Below are 17,516 nucleotides of genomic sequence, written 5' to 3' on the forward strand. Positions count from 1 at the left end.
AGCACAGGACCTAGGAGGAGGTGGATTGGGCCTGACATCGGGTGGAGTGTCCAGTGCCTTTGCATCCCCCTCCCCGGGGCAGCCCCTTCACCGGCGTCCACTACCGTCATCCAGAGACTCCCCAGGGCTCGAGGCTCCTAGGGAATAAAATAGCCCTGGGCCGATTCTAGGGGTCTCAAGTTCCCTCAGAGAGCAGAGTGTGGTCTTCAACGAAGCAAATTCACACAGGGACAACAGTGCCCAAGATGGGCGCTCAACTGCCCCTCCCACCTGGTCCTGGCCCTCAGACAGCCCACAGGGGAGAAGGATTCCCCTGCTCTAGACCACCTGTTTGGCCCCGATACACCACCGCCCTCAGAACAGACACCGCCGCGTGAGGCCTGGCATCTCCAAGCCCCAGTTCTCCAACGGCTCCCGGCCGCGCTCAGGAGAAGGCCCAGTTGCCCCCACCCCCGAGGACCCGCGCGGCTGGCCTCAGCACTCACTGCACGCCCTCCTGCCACCGGGCCTTTGCACATGCTGTTCCCGCGCCTGGTTAGGTCTCAAGATGAAGGGTTTGTCCACGTACGAGTGCCGTCGCCTCCAGGTCTCCCCGGGCCCCAGGGCGCCCAGGACGCCAGGTGCCGCGCACTGATGACGTCACTGGCCGCCCTCACCTGCTCCTCGGGTCTTGTCAGTGCTCGACTCTGGCCCCCCGACCCCCGCCCCTGCACTGTGGCCCCTCTGGCCTCCGTGTGGTCCTAGCGCCTCCCTGTGCTTGCTGCCCGCTTGGAAGACCTCCCCGCCCCCACCGGCACTACCATCCCCACCCCACCACCCACTCAGAGAGGGCGGTCAGGTCAAGCCCATAAGAGCGGGATCTCCCAGCCCCCTCTGGTCTTAGGAGACCAAAAAGAGCTTCCACTCCATACCAGTGCACACCCGCCGCTGCTGTGCCAACTCACACGGCCCTTAGGTCCTGAACGCTAGGTTTCTCACCTGCAAATGAGATTAATCAATGTACCCATCCCATGGACAAGATTAAGTAAGAGGGTACCTGTAAAGAGTTTAACACGTGATAGGTCTCCAATAATTAGGGCTGGCCTCTCTGCTTTATGATCCTTGCCTTGCTGCTGTTTTAATATAATGCCAGTTACTGAGCACCTAAAGGGTGCTAATACTTGGCCCAGGTTGCATCAAGGAGGTGGGCTCAGAAAAGAAGGAATTGCCCACCACCACCACCACCCCCCTACCTCAAATGTGTAAATGGCAAAGCCAGAGTTTGACTCCAGGTGCTTGATGCCCAAGGTCATGGTCTTACCAACTACAATGCCCAAGGGTTCATGGGTTAATAGGTTTCTGAGACTTAGGGCCACCCTGGAGGATGTTCAGAGCCATACAACCAGCCAGGGCTCAGAGCACCTCATTCATCCTTTTCCCTCTAGCACAGGCTGGGAAGCCAGGCAAGACAGTGGGCTGGTAACTTATCTGCAAGGTTGCATCAGAATTCAGCCTAGGAGAGGACTGCTTGATCAGAAGGGACCCTGCGGGAGTGGCTCTGGGGCAGTCCTGGCAGCTGATGGGGGTGTGTGTGTGGAGGGGGTATGGATGCAAATGCTGATGGGCAAAGACAGGAATGGTGCGAGCCTGACATCTGGATCCTGAGTTAGGAGGGTGACATTCAGGGCTGGCCCCACCTGGGGACCTGCAGCGGCCTGTGGGATGAGACACTCCCTCCCATACCTCCCATACTTGGGTGCAGCTGGGAGGGGCATCCAGGAGCAGGGTGGAGAGGAGGGGGCTAGGCCTGGGTAAGTCAGCCTTGGTGGCCCCTCCCCTCAACATTTCACTGTGGGAGGCAACATGGAGGAGCAGAAAGACCTGGGACCCAGGCCCTGGGTTCGAGTTCTGTTAGTGTGACTGTAGTGGCCTCATCTATAAAACAAGAATTAGAGTCAATGCTGGAAAAGACTCTTGAGAGCCCCTTGGACTTCAAGGAGATCAAGCCAGTCCATTCTAAAGGAAATCAACCCCGAATATTCATTGAAAGGACTGATGCTGAAGCTCCAATACTTTGGCCACCTGATGCAAAGAGCTGACTTATTGGAAAAGATCCTGAAGCTGGGAAAGATTGAGGGCAGGAGCAGAAGGGGACAACAGAGGACAAGATGGCTGGATGGCATCATCAACTCACTGGACATGAGTTTGAGCAAACTCCGGGAGACAGTGAAGGACAGGGAAGCCTGGTGTGCTGGAGTCACAAAGAGTTGGACACAACTGAGTGACTGAAGAATAACAACAAGACTAAACGAGAAGCACTCTGCCTTGCTTCGGAAGGGCTATGAGGATCAAATGATTTACTCTAAGTGGAGATAACTTGGATCACGACACAAATATAGAGGTTATAATAATTATTACTATTTTGCTTCACATGGGCTGCCCTGTGTATTTGAGTGAGCACAGTCATGAAGTCAGACAGACATGCTTGCTTTCTCAGCTTGTCATTTGCTGCAAATGGTTGAGGCTACCAGCCCATCATGTCAATTGCTCACTAGACACTAGGCATTGTTCTATGTAATTCATGCGTTGTGTTTCATTTAACCCTCACAAGAACCATATCAAACAGACATATTATTGTTATGATACTCATTTTGCAGATGAGAAAACATGCACAGAGAGGTTAAATAAAGTGCCCACAGTCACACAGCGGCTACGTGGCAGAACCTAGGAGGTTCCAACACAGGCAGCCCGATTTTATAGCCATTCCCTCACTTTAAGCTAAGGTTTCCAAACTATCAGACACCGGAGATCCACTTTTATGATTTTTGCCAGCTCTATCCAAGTTGCAGCTGTTCAAGTTACTCGGTTTCCTTAGGTAAGTTTTATTCAAAGGGAAATGTATCATAACTATACACAGAAAGCCAGAGTCACCTGCCACTAAAAGGTAACCCTTGAAAAAATGCAATGAAATTCAAACAGTGTTAGCAAGTTTTAGCTAGAGATCGGTGTCTTGCTCTGCTTTCAGAGAAGGTCTCTTGTATGTGGGCTTCCCAGGTGATGTGGTGGTAAAGAATCCACCTGCCAATGAAAGAGCCACAGGAGATGAGGGTCCGATCCCTGGGTTGGGAAAATCTCCTGGAGGAGGAAATGGCAACCCACTCCAGAATTCTTGCTTGGAAAATCCCATGGACAGAAAAGCCTGTCGGGCTACAGTCCATGATGTTGCAAAGAGTTGTACGTGATTGAGCACACACACACACACAAAAAGCCTGTTTTGTGTGTGGCTGAGAGCGAGGGAGGGAGGGGAAGAGAGAGCGAGACGTGTCAAGTGGCAGAGAGGTGTTTAAGACACAGACACCCATATGAGACTGTCTCCTTTACTTGAGTGGAAAATAGGAAATCTTGCACATTAGCTCAATGTTTTATCAAAGTGTCCCTGGGTCTCACCTAAAACCATCATCCAGGGACCCTCCAGGACACCCATCCCGTGCCTGGGAAACTGCCCAGCTTGGCTGCCAGCTATGTGTCATGGGCACTGACTAAGCCTCAGTTTCCTCACCTGTGAAATGGGGTAAGGCCTCGGATCTCACAGGTACATAGTATTAATAGGAAGTGATATAAGCACAGAGTACATGCTCAATATGAGGCGTGACGCTGGCAGGGCAGGGTGGACCCTATGTAGGGGCCCAGCTTGGGACACTAAAAATGAAAGCCTAGCATGGCCAGCCTGGGGTTCCTCCGTGCTGCTAATCTTATCTTTTGCCAAGTTCCCTCTGTGGTAACCTGGTGACAGGAAGGGCCATAGTTTCTGGAAGGTGGGTCAAAGTGAAACTCCCTCAGGTCCTGGCGGGAGGGGGGCCTGGCGGGCGCCCCCGGCCAAGTGGGCAGGGCATGGGGGTGGGGTGAGGAGTGCAGGCTTGAGCTTAAAGTGGACCTTCCCCTCATTGGATTGCAGATGGGGAAACTGAGGAACAGAGATGTGGGCTTGGCCCCTTGGCAGGCAATGGAGGGAATTGGGTGTGACCATCTAAACTTCTGATTCATTCACCTGAAACCCCTGGTCACACACACATACCCTTGGCTCCCCCTGCCAGTGAGTATTGCTACTGGCTCCCCTTTATCTAGCTCTTTCTAGATGGGTACCCTTATTGTCTCATTTCACAGACTAGGCCAGGAGAGGTTGAGCTCCTTGTCTAGATCTCATGGCTGATAAAGTCATAGAAGCAGTACTGGGACCAAGCCAGATGACCCCACAGCATTCTAATGGCTCCCAGCTGCTAGACACTAAAATCTGACCCCTTCCCCACGGGCTCTGAGGTCCTTCACTGCCCAGCCCCACTGTACATTTTAGCCCCTCACTGTCCTCTTCACATTCCCCATCTGCTTCCATGATCCTTTGGCCTTTTGAGCAACCCAGGGGAAGTCTTTGATGTTTCTCTTGCATCCTCTTCACTTGACTGCCCAGGTCAAGACTCCTCCTCAGTCTTCAAAGCCCAGCTCGGCTATCACCTCCTCCAGGGAAAAAATAGGTGAGTGAGTCAGAAAAGGGGGCGGGGAAGCAAGGCGTGCAGATAGGCAGAGAGAGGGAGCAAGAGGCAGAGCTGGGGAGACAGGGAGTGGGAAGAGGAGAGGAAAGACAACCCGGGAAAATAGGAAGGAAAGAGAAGACAGAGAGGTCTTAGGAGTGAGAGAAAGGACTTGTGCATGGGTGAGTGGATGGATGGGTGAATGAATGAATGAGTGCATGAATGAATGAATGGGTGAAGGAATAAATAATCCGAACCATGTACAAAGTAAAGGTCAAGTGAATAAACAGGAAGCCCTGATGGCCGGGCCGGACCGGGCCGGGCGGCCATTACCCCCAGCGGTCCCTGCTCCTACCCTGACAGCTGTGGATGGGGCCGGGCAAGACCTCTCCGGGCTCTGGGCCTGGTCTGTGTCCTTGACATTTGACAACGCTGTGCCTGTAACACCGTCCCCTCCCAGCCAAGAACCTTGGGTACCTACACTGCTCCAGACGCAGAAAACTGAAAGTAAAAGCCATCCTGAGCTTTGCCCCAGCCTTCCTGTCCCTCAGCTGGTTTCTTAGAAATCAGCTGCCTGGGCTACCAGCAGCAACCTGGACTTCCTCCCTCACCCAAGGTTCCCCTCCCCTGGTGGGCGCCATGCTGCCAGCAGAGATGGCACCACAGGCCCATCAGAAAGAAAATTTGGGAGTCAAGCATTCATTCCACAAATGTTTATTCATGCTTCCAGTAGTCCCAGGTGCAAGGGAAGAGGCCAATCTGAGCTGTTCAGAGAGTTAGGAGAAAAAGGGCATCAATGGGGTTTTGGTATCCCCTGATCCAGGTGGCTGGAGGGTTGGTGGAGGGTGGGGGGGAACCAGGAAAAGAGCTAATTAGTTTAAGAATAAGAGGACGTTGGAGGATGTAGAGTCAGGGGAGGCACCCTGGGGATGTCACCGGCAGAGTCCTAAAGCATAAGTTGAGAAGGAATCCACCTGGGCAGTCAAGGTGGGGAAGGGCATCTCAGAGGGAAGAGCATGTGCAAAGTGGCCTCTGTAATCTCCCATAATCTATGTGTCATTGTTCAGTGGCTCAGTCGTGTCTGACTGAGTGACCCATGGACTGCAGCATACCAGGCTCCCCTGTCTTCCACCATCTCCCAGAGCTTGCTCAAACTCATGTCCATTGAGTCGGTGATGCCATTCAACCATCTCATCCTCTGTTACCCCTTTATCCTCTGCCCTCAATCTTTCCCAGCATCAGGGTCTTTTCCAATGAGTCAGCTCTTCACATCCGGTGGCCAAAGTACTGGAGCTTCAGTCCTTCCAGTGAATCTGTATAACTGTCCCTGTAGAGGCAAGTTTCTCTGTTTTTTTTGTGGGCAGAGAAACTAAGGCTCAGAGAAGTGTGGTGGATGTATTTGCCCAAGGCGTCACAGCTGGAGGGGAGATCCAAAGGCGGCCTAGACTCTCCCCTAAGCGAGCTCCAGTCAGCATCCAGATCCTGACCGTGGCTGTCTCACTGGAGCTCGCCCTCCGCCCCAGGCCCTGGGCTTCTGCACACAAGCACCTCTCCGTGGACAGACAAGGTGAGGAGAAAAAAATGAGGCTCAGAGAGCTCAAGTGACTTGCCTACGTCACACAGCCTGTTGGAGCACAGCAAGGATTCACAGCCAGGTTTGTGGCAGCCCAAAGTGCCTGGGCCCTCACAGAACAGTCGTGACCTGACAGTCTCTTTGCCCACATTCCAAAGAGGGAGAGGGGCCGGCAGGCACAGAGACGCAGCGGCCGGAAAGGAAGGTCCACACAGGGCGCGCTGCTCTCAGGGAACTGCCCCACCCGCCTCTGTAAGGTCCTGCGGGGGCCTTGCCTCAGCGCCCTGTGACCACAGGTGGATGTGGGCAAGACGGCCTGAGCTCCCCATGCCCCAGTTCAGGGTAGGCCCATGACCTAAGCTGGACCAGTCAGAGACCCTCCTGGGACTTTTTCTGCAGGAACTCTTTCCTCTAAACGCAGGCCCCCTGGCAGCCATTGTGCCTGCTGAGTCAAGAGAATAGAAGAGAAGAAGCACAGGACAGAGCCCTGATGCCTCGTGGGAGCCCCTACATCCAGCCATACCTGAAACCCACCCCTGGGCTTACCTGTGACACACGCCACAAGGTTCCTTTTCTGCTTATGCTTGTCTGACTTATGCTTCTGTCACTGGCAACCCCAGAGAGTCTTGGGTAATCAGAGTTTGATGAGCAGCAAGGGTCAGGGGTCAGGTTTGCTTGGAACAAAGGGTGAGTGAGTGAAATGGAACCACTCACTCATCCTAAGAAGAGGCCGAACAACTCTCCGACTGAAAGAAGCAAGACTCATTTTGCCGGGATCTGGGGCCCAGGGTACTCCCCTCTCCAGCTGACATCTGCCCTCAAGGAAAGCTGGAATGTAGACACTTTCACACCTCCTGATTCATGGTGGTTCGTAACTTCTTCGTGCTGGGAAAAAAAAAAAAATTCCACATTAAAAAATTTTCCTTCCCTTTTTTCTTTTTTAAAACAGACTTTATTTTTAGAGCAGTTTTGGTTCACATCAAAATTGAGCGGGAAGCACAGAGTTTCCATATCCCCACTGCCTTCCCGCCCCCATGGTCACATCCTGGGTCAGTCCACATTATTGTTTAATCTTCACATTTGTTGTTAAATTCGTAAAAGAATCTCCCAATAATGATAGCATAGAATACATTTTATATATTTTCCTGATTTCCAGATACACGCTTTTTTTTTTTTTAAAGACACCACTGTTTTTTACTTTTAAACTATGAAAGTATGATAACACATGTACAGGAAAGCTGGAAAATCCAGAACAAAGCTACATATATTACACTTATTTTTTAAAGTAGATAAATTAAGGTTTTTAATTGGAATTTCAATATCAAACTCTCAAAAGTTAATATATTGAATATACAGAAAAATAGGATAGAGTAGGCCTGAAAAGTACTGTGAACCAATTCAATGTAATTAAGATTTATACAGTTTTCACACAACAGTAGGATACGAATTCTATTCAAGTTCCCGTAGACTATAAAGTAGGAGACATTGGAACATATCCAGGGATGTAAAATGAGGAAGATACCATTCTTCATAACCCATGTCATAACCTGCTTTTTCCACTGAGCATTTCATGAACAACCTTCCAAGTCATTGGCTGACAAGATGGTAACGATGGTACCTGTTTTACCAGTGAGGAAGCTGAGGTACAGTTGGACCCAGCAAGGCGACCCATGTCCTTGTGAGACACAGCTCACTGGATGCTCTCAAGGGCCCACTGAGGTTTGGCTCCTTCTTTACAAACGGGAAAGCTGCTGTGCAGAGACGGGAAGTCGCTCTTGTTCGGGGGAGGCCCAAACCCCTGGGCAGGCTGGAAAGGAGGGGCTGCTGGTCAGCAGGGCTACACTAGCAGAGGCTGCGGGCACTCTGTCCTGAGGGGAGGGAGGCTGGCCCTCAGAAGAACCATCTGGTGTGTCCCTGAGGGACAGCCTTGCCTCACCGCTGCCTCGGTCATGCTGCTACTGACCTTCCCAGGAGGTATCTGGTGCAGAAACGACTTGTGCCACTGGCTAATTCTCAAACTCAGGCTCACACTGAGCACCCACTGTATGCCAGACACCACTGGGGTGCCCCCCACCCCCCACCCACAGTCTCGGTTAGTCCTTCTTACTCCTCTGTAGGGGAGGACTATTAGTATCCATTTTTCAGATGAAGAAACTGAGGCCTAGAGAAGTGAAATGACTTGCCAAGCGCCACAGAGTTAACATGTGGCAAAACCAAAATTGGACCTCAGTGAGGTCTGAATCCAGACAGAAGCATCAACATCCTGATTGAGTCTCTAACTTGGTAAATTGTTAACCACACACACACACACACACACACACACACACACCCCAACTGGCCAACGGGTCTTGAGAACTGTGCCACAGAGCTCTGGCCTTGGCTCCATCCTTTTCCCCCATCTTCCCAGATTTCTTCATGAGAATCTAAGGTGATCTGCCTGTTGCAAGGATGGTGAACCACTCACAGGGATCTCAAATAAGCCCTGGATTAAGACACAGAGTGGACACCAAGGTGACATTAAAGGCATTGATGTAAAGTCCTATACTATGGTTGCTGCTGCTGCTGCTGCTAAGTCGCTTCAGTCATGTCCGACTCTGTGTGAACCCAGAGACGGCAGCCCACCAGGCTCCCCCATCCCTGGGATTCTCCAGGCAAGAACACTGAAGTGGGTTGCCATTTTCTTCTCCAGTGCATGAAAGTGAAAAGTGAAAGGGAAGTCGCTCAGTCATGTCCGACTCTTGGCGACCCCATGGACTGCAGCCCACCAGGCTCCTCCGTCCATGGGACTTGCCAGGCAAGAGTACTGGAGTTAGGAACAGCAATATTCCCAAATCAGGTTGACTTCTGGCCCAAACAGCATGGTTGAATGTAAATTCAAGATGACCCATGAGCCAGCTGCAGCTTGCACAAGTTAGTAAAAGGAGGTCCTATTACTGGGAGGTCCCAGCAGCGGTGCTCAGACTGACAAGTGGCATGTAGTGCTGTGCTGGCTCAGGCACCTGTGGACACAAATGCGGAGCTTTCACCACCTGCCTGCAAAGGGTGCATGCTCAGGAATCAGGGGTGACATGAGTGTTGGTGACAGTGAAGAATGCTCACACCCATCCTGGGTGCACGCTGCATGATCAACCAATGTGGATTTGACAAGGAGGACAGAGGAGAGAATGGGTAACATTTAGTGTCACTACTATCACTGAAGTTGTGAAGTCGCTCAGTCGTGTCCGACTCTTTGTGACCCCATGGACTGTAGCCCAAAAGGCCCCTCCATCCATGCAATTTTCTAGGCAAGAGTACTGGAGTGGGTTGCCATTTCCTTCTCCAGGGGATCTTCCCAACCCAGGGATTGAACCCAGGTCTCCCGCATTGTGGGCAGACGCTTTACCGTCTGAACCACCAGGGAATACTAATATCATTGGTGATATATTAGATAAGAGATATATGTGTTATCAAATGACATAAGGGCTATTCTTGACGTAGCACTAATTACATAGAGGCATGCAGCGAAGCACGTCATGCTATCTTTAATTCTCGAAACAGTCTGGCGGGTGGATTATCTTAGGCTGAATCACATGAAATTGCTGATTTTGTAGGTCAAAAACACAAACAGTATTGGCAATACTGTTCAATGTCAGAGCATTTTCATTTCGACAGAATAAGTAAACCCCACTGGCAGGACCCTGGGGCGCCTGCCTGCTCAGAGGATGGTTTTCTCCTTGCTTCCTCCTCTTCACCCACCCTCTCATTCTGGCTACCCAGGCCCCCACCACCCCACCCCATTGCGGCCAGGTCTATATTTACAGTCTAGATTTCTGTGAAGTGGGGACTCGAGGAAGTGACTTATTCCAGAGTCATCACAGTCACCCAGAGATAGTGACATCCCAGAAGCCTTCAGTTTCTGTCCCCTCTCTGCCCCTGCCAATATGGGACTTTTCTCTTCCCTCTCTGGGTTTCCAAGGCTCAAACCAGAAGACAGAAACAGGAATTGTGTGTCTGCCTACCGTCTGTCTGATGGGCAGATGAAATGGAATGGGAGATTTGTGTCCATTTTGCGGACAGTAACACTGAAGCAAATCTGTGCCCAACCTGGTTGCCAGTTGCCCCATCAGGGGCAGAGAGGAGAGCAGGTGGGTTTCTGGACATCTGGGGTCTCAGCCCGGTTCAGCTCAGTCCAAGCATCCTAGAGGTCGCTGGAAGGACCTCCTGGATCAGCCCTGCCCCACCACTCCTGGGGCAGGTGCTGAAATGACAGCCAAGCCATAGGGGCGCTGGGCCCGGAGGGGTGGAGTCTTTCCAGGTAGTCAGACTGAGAGAGAGGGTGGCAGCTTGCGGGGACAGCGGAGGAGGAAGGGAACAGCCTGGTCCCCGTGGTGCACAGTTCGGTCCCCGCCGCGCACAGCCCGCCCGCCAGGCACAGCCGGTCTTCGGGGAAGTCGCCGAGTCGGAGTTCCAGGAAGCGATAACGCTTGTTGAAACCTCTTTCTTGTGGCCTGGTCTTGTCACATGGCTTGGTGGGGACCAACGTCAAGCAGGGCCACGGGTCTAGGCCAGCTTGCACCCTGATAGCTGCTGCCACCCTACGCTCCTCCCCCGAGGCTGAAGGGGTGGGGGTGGGGAACCAGGCAGGAAAGAGGGCATGCGTGGTACCCACCCCGACGCCCCTTGCCCAGGCTGAAAGCGGAGGACCCCTGGGTGGAGGGGTTGCTGTGAAAACACACAGCAGGTGCTGAGGAGACAGAAAACCTTTGCTCCCTTCCCATGAAGCCAGGGAACGTGTCCCATCATTCTAGGGCAGGACTCTCCACCACAGCACTACTGACTTCTCTGCTGTGGGGACAGCCCTGTGCCCTGGAGAGTGTGAGGAGTGTGCCCGGCCTCTGCCCACTAGATAGTGGTACCCACATCCACCCCCTAGCTGTGACACCAAAAATGTCTCCAGATGTGGCCAAATGGTCCCTGAAGGACAAAACCCTGATCCAGATTCAGTGCCCAGCACAGAGTAGGTGCACAGAAATCAGTAGGTCTTCAGCCCCGACAGCAGAACCTGTGTGGTTCATTTTTATACCCCATCACCTGGCATCATGGATCTGCAAAGGGACAATTTTGGGGATTTTTCTGGTGGTTCAGTGGCTAAGACTCTGTGTTCCCGATGCAGGGGACCTGGGTTCGATCCCTGGTCAGGGAAGTAGATCTCACATCCTGCAACAAAGACCCAGCTCAGTCAAATAAATGAAAATAAGTATTTTGGAAAAAGGGATAATTTGGGAGACTCTTAGTCCTCCAATCTCTCTTAGCTTCTCATTCCACAACACTAGGCTTCCCAGCTGGCTCAGTGGTAAAGAATCTGCCTGCCAATGCAGGAGACAGGGGTTTGATCCCTGGGTGGGGAAGATCCCCTGGATGAGGAAATGGCAACCTGCTCCAGTATTCTTGCCTGGGAAGTCCCTTGGATGGAGGAGCCTAGCAGACTACAGTCCACGGTGTCGCAAAAGTCGGACACGACTGAGCGACTAAACAACAGCTCTCTTAGCTTCTCACTCCACAAGACTAATAAACATACCATCTAAATAAAACCTGTGCTGGAGGCCTTGAACTTGAGGACAGAAGGCTGAATTGAGGGTGTGGTCAGGCTTGACACAAAGGGTAGAGAGAAAGGTCATGGGTCCCACCGCCCAGTGTGGTCCCTGGAAGCCGGCAGCCCTACTTCCCACCCCCCAGGCTGGAGGCTGGGGGATCCTCTGTGGAGAGACTGACCCACCCCAGAAAGGACACGTCGGATGCTGACTCTGGGACTCTACTGTGACTGCCAGAGCCTGCCCAGCTGCCTGGATGAGACTCACCTGTCCACACGCCCTGTCCATAGTCAGCAAGCTTCTGATGGTCTGTTTTCAGTCTCCTGATCTTCAGTGTGAACTCACAGACGAGGATCACTGGACACTGGAGGCAGGCTTGTACAAGGAAAATCAGAGGTCAGCTTCAGCAGAGGAAAAGAGCTCCTGGAAAACAGGGCCAACTTGGGGAGGAGGAAAACACAAGACAAGAAAAACCCTAAGAGAAATAAGAGACGTTGTATCTCTAAAGCGAGAACGAGACGCTGCATAGAGGAACATTCAGTGACCAAGAGAGAACTAGAGAGGTGAGGGCAGAAAGAAAAACTTTCACTATTAGCCTTGCAAGCGACTGGAAAACCTCCCAGAAAGACACAGGGAAATCCGACATAAAAAGATCAAGAAACTAGAGGATTGTCCCTCAAGATGCAACGTTAGAGAACAGAGAAAATGGAGGGGAAAAAATGTTCTAAATCTCAAGGACGTGAGCTTCCATATGGGAAAAGCTTCTCAATGGCTGTGTTAGTTTTCTGTGTACAAATCTTGGTGCTACGGAGGGAAGAATTCTAAGAGAGCCCCTTTCCTTTCCCACCACCCCATCTCATCCCCAGGACATGTTTATAATGGATTCTGCTCCTGTGATTAGGTTACGATATAAGGTTGGTTTTACAAAAGGGAGGTTATCCAGTGGATCTAACTTAATCCCCTGAACCCTTCAAAAGCGGAATGTTTTCTCTGGCTGGTGCCAGAAGAGGAAGTCAGAGATTTGAAGCACAGGAAAGATGTGATGGGCTGTCGCTGGAGGGGAGGGGGAGGGGCTGAGTGTGGATGAAATGTGGGTCACCTCTAGAGTTGAGAGCAGCCCTCGGCTGAAACTTGGCGAGGAAACGGGGACCTCAGACCTACAACCACAGGAACCGAATTTTGCCAAAATCAAGAAGGAGCCTGGAAGCAGATTTTTCCCCCAGAGTCTCCAGATGGGAACTGGGACCCCGGCTGACCCCGATTTTGGCCCAACGAGACCCTTGAGCAGAAAACTTGTGCCAAACTTCTGACCTAGGAAAACTGTGAGATAATAAATTTATTAAGCCACTAGGTTTGTGATAATTTGCTACATAGCAGAAAACAGAAAATTCATAGATCTGCTTAAAAGAACAGATATTTATCTCACACTGTTTCTGTGGGTCAGAAATCAGGGAGTGACTCAGCTGGGTGGTTCTGTCTCAGGGTCTCTCAGGAGGCTGCAGTCAAGGAGTCAGCCGGGGTTTGGAGGACCTGCTCCAGGGGTCATTCACAAGGCTGGAGGCAGGCGGCCTCAGCTCCGCACCTCAAGGGCTGTGCCGTGGGGCTGCTTGAGTGCCCTCACAACATGGCGGCTGGCCTCCCCAACAGCAAGCGAGCCAAAAGGGCGTAACACGGCAGCCACGTGCCTTTTATGACCTGGTCTTGGAAGTCACATTATTATTATTATTTTAAAAGTAATTAATTTTTGGCTGCGCTCTGTGTCTTCATTGCTATGTGGGCTTTCTCTAGCTGCGGTGAGCGCAGTCCATTCTCTAGCTGTGACACTAGCTTAGTTGCTCCGTGGCATGTGGAATCTACCTGAAGCAGGGGTTGAACCTATGTCCCCTATATTGGCAGGCGGATTCTTAACCACTGGACCACAAGGGAAGTCCCCAAAGTCAGTTCAGTTCAGTTCAGTCACTCAGTCGTGTCCGACTCTTTGCGACCCCATGAACCACAGCACGCCAGGCTTCCCTGTCCATCACCAACTCCCAGAGTCCACCCAAACCCATGTCCATTGAGTCGGTGATGCCAACCAACCATTTCATCCTCTGTCATGCCCTTCTCCTCCTGCCCTCAATCTTTCTCAGCATCAGAGTCTTTTCCAATGAGTCAGCTCTTCACATCAGGTGGCCAAAGTATTGGAGTTTCAGCTTCAGCATCAGTCCTTCCAATGAACACCCAGGACTCATCTCCTTTAGGATGGACCAGTTGGATCTTCTTGCAGTTCAAGAGACTCTCAAGAATCTTCTCCAACACCACACTTCAAAAGCATCAATTCTTCGGCGCTCAGCTTTCTTCACAGTCCAACTCTCACATCTGTACATGACTACTGCAAAAACCATAGGCTTGACTAGAAGGACCTTTGTTGGCAAAGTAATGTCTCTGCTTTTGAATATGCTATCTAGGTTGGTCATAACTTTCCTTCCAAGGAGTAAGTGTCTTTTAATTTCATGGCTGCAATCAATCACCATCTGCAGTGATTTTGGAGCCCAGAAAAATGAAGTCAGCCACTGTTTCCACTGTTTCCCATCTATTTGCCATGAAGTGATGGGACCAGATCCCATGATCTTAGTTTTCTGAATGTTGAGCTTTAAGCCAACTTTTTCACTCTCCTCTTTCATCAAGAGGCTCTTTAGTTCTTCACTTTCTGCCATAAGGGTAGTGTCATCTGCATATCTGAGGTTATTGATATTTCTCCTGGCAATCATGATTCCAGCTTGTGCTTCTTCCATCCCAGCATTTCTCATGATGTACTCTGCATAGAAGTTAAATAAGCAGGGTGACAATATACAGCCTTACTGTACTCCTTTTCCTATTTGTAACCAGTCTGTGGTTCCATGTCCAGTTCTAACTGTTGCTTCCTGACCTGCATATAGGTTTCTCAAGACGCAGGTCAGGTGGTCTGGTATTCCCATCTCTTTCAGAATTTTCCATAGTTTATTGTGATCCACACAGTCAAAGGCTTTGGCATAGTCAATAAAGCAGAAGTTACATTATTATTATTATTATCATTGTCATCAATCCAGATTTATTCCTTCCTAGCTAAGTGACCCAGGGAAGCTTCCTCAACCACTTTGAGCCTCACTTTCTCTGTGAAGTGGGGAGATACTACTCCACTGGAAGGATTAGAATAGAGCTGAGAAGAAATAAAAATAATACCCCTTGAAGGACCCAGCACACATCTGTTGGGTCTAAGGAATCTTATTTTGTCTCCGTCTCCCACTCTACTATCCAAGTCCAGATCATTCCTGGGCTCTTAGGTCCAAGCAGGAGGGGTCCAGGCCAGAGTTCAGGGAAGATTTGGGGCCTGAATTGATCATGGAACAGTCCCCACTCTGACCCCTGAGCTGTGAAGGACACTGACCTCTCTGGGGTTGATCTAGCTCCTCAAGGCTCCGTCCTGTCATCTGCTTGTCGCTCAGAAAGCCCTTCGTCCCCCTGGGTGGCCCCTGGTTCTGCTCCAAGCCTCCTTGGCTCTGCCTGTCACGTGCCACCATTAGAAGACACACAAAATTTTGCAGAGGTGCCTACAGGAAGTGCACTGATGGAGTCCAGCCCTGGATAAGGCTCCATCTGACAGGAGCAGAGACAGGAGAGAGGACAAGAGGGACCTGAGGCAGGTGCTGAGACTGAGTCCTGGCCCTGAAGTTCAAGGCCTGGGTTCTGCCAGTTTTGAGTTAGAGTCCTGTCATGGCCCCTTCTGTTGCATGACGGGAGCACATTTCCTTCTCTGAGCTCACGTACCTCAGCTGGCAAGTGGGAGTAACCCTGGCATTTACCTCGTAGGGGCATGTATCTGTTCACTCACTCAACAAATATGTATTGAGCACCTACTCTGTGCCAGGCATTCTTCTTGGCTCTGGCTTCTCAGCAGTGACAAAGACAGACTGAGTTCCTTGCCCTTTGGGACTTTACAGTCTCACGGGTGGAGAGACAGGATTATGTCAGATGCAGCTAAGTGCTATGGAGTAAAACACAGCAGGTTAAAACACCTGTGTAAACACAGGTGGGCTAGGAGGTGCCAGGGATAGGTTGCTATTTTATTTGGATGGTCACGGAAGCCTCTCTGAGAAGCAGAAAACTAAAGGTGAGTCAGCTACCCATTTGTATGTGGAAAGAGCATTTTAGGCAGAAGGAAGAGCAGGTGCAAAGGCCCTGAGGCAGAATAGTCAAGGAAAGGGGTAAGTGTAGCTGGTACAGTGTGAATCAGGGGATGAACAGTAGCTGAGATCAGAGAGGTGGGGAGTGTGGGATTGGATCAGGTAGGGACTTGTGGATCCTTAAAAGGGTTTTAGCTTTTACTCAGAGTGAGATGCGAGCATGAGATAGTTCTGAGCCTAGGAGCTGCTAGGAGGATTCCATAATACATGCATATAAAGTACTCAGTAGTGTGCTTGGCACATAGTAGGGGCTCCATAATTGCTGGCTTCTACTATTACTGTTGTTATTATTGCTTAACTACTAGGAAGCAAATTGGAAGCTATAAAAAGTTATAGGGATGCAAATTTTCATTGCCTGACAGAACTTCTAAGATGTTTTCAAATGCTATTATCAAGCATTAGCCATGCAAAAGGCAGGTTTCATTTCTTCATTTTCTGGAAGAGCAACCTAAGGCTCAAAGAGGTTGGCCACTGCAGAGCAAAAAAAAAAGGGAAAAGTCCAACTCACCAGAACGCAGGTCTTCTGAATCCAGCTGATGCCTGCTGGTTCAGTCATTGGGGCTGACAGGCCTAGGTGGAAAGGGAAGGTGGTGGTCCCTGTGCAAAATGCAAGGCAGAAGTGTGGGGGCAGAAGCATGGGGGTGGCACCTGGGGCCTTCAGCATCACTGAAGAGAAAAGCCTAGAGCCTCCAACTCTGATCTGGCTCATCAGGCAGAACAGGTTCACAGAGATGAAAAGAGGCCCCAGGGCATCACTGAGGATGCCTCTGGTCCAAGTAACAGGAAGTCTGATGTAAAGTGACTTAAAGAAGCTGGAAATGTAACACCTGGTTCAACAGGAAGTCTAGAGGTAGAGCCGGTTTCTGGCCTGGAGGATTCAGCAGTCCCACCAGGACTCCACGGACCCAGGTTCCTTCATTTCTCTGCTCTGACATCTCAGTGTTGGTTTCGCCCGAGGCTGCTCCTTGGATGGCAGATGCAAATACGGGGGACACATCCAGCAGAAAAATGGAAACCGTTTCTCCCCAGGGCTCCCCCTTAGGAGCAAGGAAATCTTTCCAGGAAGTCCTCAGAAGGCTTTCCTCCTATCTCGTTGGCCAGAATTGGGTTACGTGCCCACTGTTGAGGCGACCACTGACCAAACTGGAATTTCCTTAACTGAGAGGGAATGAGTGCTGAAGTGTGTTAGTCACTCAGTCGTGTCCAACTCTGTGCCTCCATGGACTATAGCCTGCCAGGCTTCTCTGTCCATGGGATTTTCCAGGCAAGAATACTGCAGGGGGTTGCCAGAGAGCGGGTCAAACTGATTTTGTAAAATAAAGTCTTAATTTTCCCTCCCTCCCTGTATCCATGCCCTTGACAATATGATTTTGCTGTTCCTCTCATTAAGCAATCTATGTCTCCATCCTAGAACTTGGGCTGCTTTAGCCAATGGGAAGTGAGGACGGTGATGAAGGGACAGCCTGCTTCCTAGCCTGGACCTCAAGATGCTTTCTGGCTCTATGCATTCTCTTGGGATTCCGCATCTGTCCTGAGAACAAGCCTAAGCTGGCCTTCTGGATGACAAGAGGCCACACAAAACTGAGAAGCACCATCCTAGCTGAGGCCACCCAACACCAGCCAGCCCCCGCCAACCTACCACCTAGCTGCCTGTGGATGAGAGAGT

Source organism: Bos grunniens, chromosome 25, assembly GCF_055505025.1.
Source record: "Bos grunniens cultivar Pamir isolate PY7600 chromosome 25, Bosgru_T2T1.0, whole genome shotgun sequence".
Taxonomy (NCBI): Eukaryota; Metazoa; Chordata; class Mammalia; order Artiodactyla; family Bovidae; genus Bos; species Bos grunniens.